The sequence below is a fragment of the Oncorhynchus masou genome, chromosome 32, assembly GCF_036934945.1.
Source record: "Oncorhynchus masou masou isolate Uvic2021 chromosome 32, UVic_Omas_1.1, whole genome shotgun sequence".
NCBI lineage: Eukaryota > Metazoa > Chordata > Actinopteri > Salmoniformes > Salmonidae > Oncorhynchus > Oncorhynchus masou.
The window spans coordinates 22056944-22061572 of record NC_088243.1 but is presented as its reverse complement, the minus strand read 5'-3'; the positions used below and the strand labels follow the sequence as shown (position 1 = coordinate 22061572).

The 4629-nt window shown below is 41.8% G+C and overlaps 1 long non-coding RNA gene across 1 annotated transcript; it reads left to right on the top strand.

Annotated features, from left to right (window-relative positions):
- The first annotated feature begins 1986 nt into the window (after nt 1-1986).
- Nucleotides 1987-4323, top strand: LOC135526936 (uncharacterized). The gene is made up of 3 exons (XR_010453370.1): nt 1987-3102; nt 3303-3361; nt 3830-4323. It is a non-coding gene; the product is annotated as an uncharacterized LOC135526936 (long non-coding RNA).
- Nucleotides 4324-4629: the final 306 nt, after the last annotated feature.

The following is a 4629-nucleotide window of genomic DNA, read 5'->3' as shown; positions in this document are numbered from 1 at the left end:
TGAAAGTCAAAATGCTATTGCAAATCTCTTATTATTATTAAAAATGTAGTTTAACTATAACTCTGACTGGTGTGTGAAGTTTGTAACTCTCCTCATTTGGTAAAGCAGAAATAAGCCACCACACTGGTCATCCCCAAAGCCAACACCTCCTTTGGCTGCCTTTCCTTCCAGTTCTCTGCTGTCAATGACTGGAACGAATTGCAAAAATCACTGAAGTTGGAGACTTATATCTCCCTCACTAACTTTAAGTGTCAGCTGTCAGAGCAGTTTACCGATTGCTGCAGCTGTACACAGCCCATCTGTAAATAGGCCATCCAGACAACTACCTACCTCATCCCCATAATTGTTCATCTGCTCTTTTGCACACCAGTATTTCTACTTGCACATCCTCATCTGCACATAAATTGTAATTACTTTGCCACTATTGATCTATTTATTGCCTTAACTCCTTACTTCATTTGCACACACTGTATACAGATTTTTGTATTGTATTATTGACTGTACATTTGTTTATCCCATGTGTAACTTGGCCAGGTCGCAATTGTTGGTTAAATAAAGGTGGAAAAAAAACTCTACTAGTGTCTCCATGTAGGGGTTATTTCTGCCCAGAGTAGAGTCGAGGAAAACCACAGTTATGTAGCTGGTCTGTTCTCTGGATGCCACAGCTGCAGAAGTGACTCCCCTCTCTCTCTTGTCTGGAAGCTGTTGAGCTGAGATCCAGATGTTCTCAACCCTTCTGGGACATGTGAATGTAACAGTGAATAACAGAGAGGGGTCTGCTCAGGAACATAAACACAGCTAGAAAAGAACATTCAATGATATACAGTAGGAGGAATGTTAGATAGGCAACCATATGAATCCTCTCTGTGACATTCCAGGACGGGTGCAAGGTCTGGAAAGGATACTGTTTTATGTCACACTTGTGATAATGCATCTATGTTCTTTAACTTTCTCATGTGAAGAAAACGCCCAACACTTTCTTTATTGGATTCCAAACAGATGAGAACCCAGCAAAAGGCCTCTAGGCCAGGTGTCTTTGACTTGGTAGCTCTCCAGCATGAGCAGGTGGCATAGTCTGGAGAGAGATAAAGAGAGGGAGAGGGAGAGAGAAAAAACAATCCATACAATGACTTATGGAGGAGAGAGAAGAGAGAGAGAGAGCACTCCAAACAATGACTTATGGAGGAGAGAGAGAGAGAGAGAGAGAGAGAGAGAGAGAGAGAGAGAGAGAGAACAACTCCAAACAATGACTTGTGGAGGAGAGAGAAGAGAGAGAGAGAGAGAACAACTCCAAACAATGACTTGTGGAGGAGAGAGAAGAGAGAGAGAGAACAACTCCAAACAATGACTTATTGAGGAATCTCCGGTAAGCCCGTTATGTTGGAATAGAATGCCCCTCTCTTGTGTGGCTCAGCCCTGGACCTATAATCACTCACTATAGGGTATCTGAGTCTCTTAAACACACTACTGATCTGTGCCGGAGCCTCACATCCTTTGTGTACTGTCCTCCCTTGCCTCAATAAAACATATTAGTCTAACACAGACAGGTAATGCTGCTGTCAAGACATGGCCAATATATATATCAAACTAATTGCTCCATTCTTTTTGTCACTAATCATCCCCATTTTATTGTGCTCCGAGTTAGGAAAAGAGTCAGGACCACTGGTGGGTAGCATCTGTTTGGCTATAGCTTCCTCTTAGCTAATGCCGTTCAGTTACATGGACTTTTCTCATGTCACGTTTTCCACTGCAACTCATTTGATCAAGATATACATTTTTCTTTTGAAGTTTTGGAATAAAACAATCAATTGCATCAGAATTGTTGGCTATTCATGTGTATAAGCCAATTTAGAGGTGAGGTTATCAACTTCGCTGTAGGTCTGTGTTGGCTACTTAGAAAAGTTGAATTTTTTTTTTAAAGGAGGGGTTTTATCCAACTGGAATGTTCTAACTGTGCAGTATCTTATTTGTCCTCTATAAAACGTGATGGAGAAGGAGGAGTTTTCCGTCTCCTCGCCATAGGATTGTGAGCGGTTGTTATTGAGCGTCTCGGTCCAGTCCAGCTGTTCTCATCCCCACACCCATGAGACTCAGGCAGGCACCGTAAAAGCTTTACAGTGGGCTAGAAGGCTATCTACAGAACTTGTGATGGTGACGATTCTCGGCGATGCAATTGTAGGATTGTAAACCGTGCGCTTTTAGACAGTGTCCTTAAATGGATGGAGACGTCATGGACCTCAGTAGAACACAATAACATTTGGAAAGTTTCACCAAATGCCCTCTCGGTACTCAGATGACTCTAATCTAGGCGGCTATTCTGCCACACATTTTTAGGTTTCGTTTTTTTTTATGATTCCATTGTGCCACAGAGAGAATGACTGCCTTCAGCCCGTGCATAAATTAGCCTAATTATTGTACGAGCTACTGCGTGGAGACAAGTTAATGTTTCACTTCTGAGTTCTTAGATTTCTTGGTGGGGGACCAACGCGAAATGGAAATGGGAGCGTGCCTTTGCTGTGCCTTGTAAATGTTTACAGCCTGGTGCCAAGGGACAACAACAACAACATGGGTAGCGTTAGTAGTCGAAGAAAGACGGTTGCTCCTGCCAGTGTCAACGAGATAAACTCATTCAGAAGAGATGACAACACAGTCCACGTTTTGAAAGAGGAAAGACACTTGTTCAAACCATTGAAAATAACAACATCTACGAATTTAAGTCAGTCACGAAATAGAGCGCAACAAGACTGCCACAGTGAAGGACACGATTCTGAATTTTCCGTAGAGGATGATGACATTGATGTGGAACTGAATCGAGTTCTACAGGAATATGACAATCGGGAATTGCGTTCCAAGAGGAAAACGTATCAAACGAAACCTTTCATAAGGTCTAATACATATGGGTTATGTTATTCCAGTCGAGTCCACAATGAAAGCGTTTTCAATTCAACCCCTCACTGGCAGAGTTCTGAATTGTCGGAGGGACCTGGGGCATGTTGTCCAGATAACGGTTCTGTTGGAGTCAAGGACAAGAAAGGCATCCCGGTCTTCAACCAGTTTTGCAAAAATACACAGATTCAGTTCTCAAGCGGAACTCAGGAAAATGTAAGAATATTATTTTTTCTAGTTCTGGTCAGTGGTGATGGACAAGGAAAATCAAATTGACAGAATGTTGATCTACGATTTCCTGTTTTAAACTTACGTAACCAATGGTATGGGTAACATATTAAAACATGTGTATGTTTTAAGTTATCTGCAAACTATATATTGTTTTCTGCCAACTCTGTTGTCAAAACTCTTAACAGGACTTGTTGACAACCGGGTCAGCTTGTGTGGAGTCAGTGCCTCGAGCAGAAACAGACTCGTAAGTAGCCTATCCTGCTCTTTCATGCATTATTCATTTTTAGCTCAGTGTCGCACACACACGATTTCTGTAGTAACTGAAGATCGAGCATGATCAAATTCACCTTGAGCATATCAAAATACCAAGCCATTGTGCTTTGGGCTGATCAGATTAGTTCCACGTCTGCAAACAACTTGGAAACAAACATGTGTTTTATTGTTGCTAATTTATTTATATTATTTAAAACATGGAAATATGCTGAAAATAAAGACTGCAATAACATATCTAATTGTAATTTGGAATAATTTGGAAATAGACCGTGGCTATATATATATTGCCTCTGTGGCTCACTGACTGAGCCCATTTGCGCTATCAGAATTTGGTCCACAGTTTCATTCAACCTATTTCTTTAGGCTATGTCTGAAACCCCCTCTGCCAGTTATTTTATTGTTCTTACAATTATTGACATATCTATCGGTTCCTCCCCAGAGTCCTGGACGATGGCAATGGTCCCTCTCTCTCCATGCCTGTCATTCTGTATGATGGATCAGAAGTGGACCTGATGGAGACCATAGAGAGAGAGTTTAGTTGACCTCACAGGAGAGACTAAAATAGCAGGATAACTTTTCAACCAAATATTTGTTTTTTGAATGAATGGTGAAGGTGCATAATGATGGAGGAATTCAGATATGATGCTATTGTTTTAGCACTACCCACACTTTTTTAAGTAACTGGCCAGTGTTTCCAGAATTATATTAAATAGGACCTATAATTAACTACAATATGAATTTAATAATTTTCCTTTAAAAATGGCAATTAAGTATGTTAACAAGCAGTTTTTCTGTGTTGGAATGGTGTGGGCATACTCCAACAACAGAATGGTGTGGGCGTACTCCAACAACAGAATGGTGTGGGCGTACTCCAACAACAGAATGGTGTGGGCGTACTCTAACAACAGAATGGTGTGGGCATACTCCAACAACAGAATGGTGTGGGCGTACTCCAACAACAGAATGGTGTGGGCGTACTCCAACAACAGAATGGTGTGGGCGTACTCCAACAACAGAATGGTGTGGGCGTACTCCAACAACAGAATGGTGTGGGCGTACTCCAACAACAGAATGGTGTGGGCGTACTCCAACAACAGAATGGTGTGGGCGTACTCCAACAACAGAATGGTGTGGGCGTACTCCAACAACAGAATGGTGTGGGCTCTCCAACAACAGAATGGTGTGGGCATACTCCAACAACAGAATGGTGTGGGCGTACTCCAACAACAGAATGGTGTG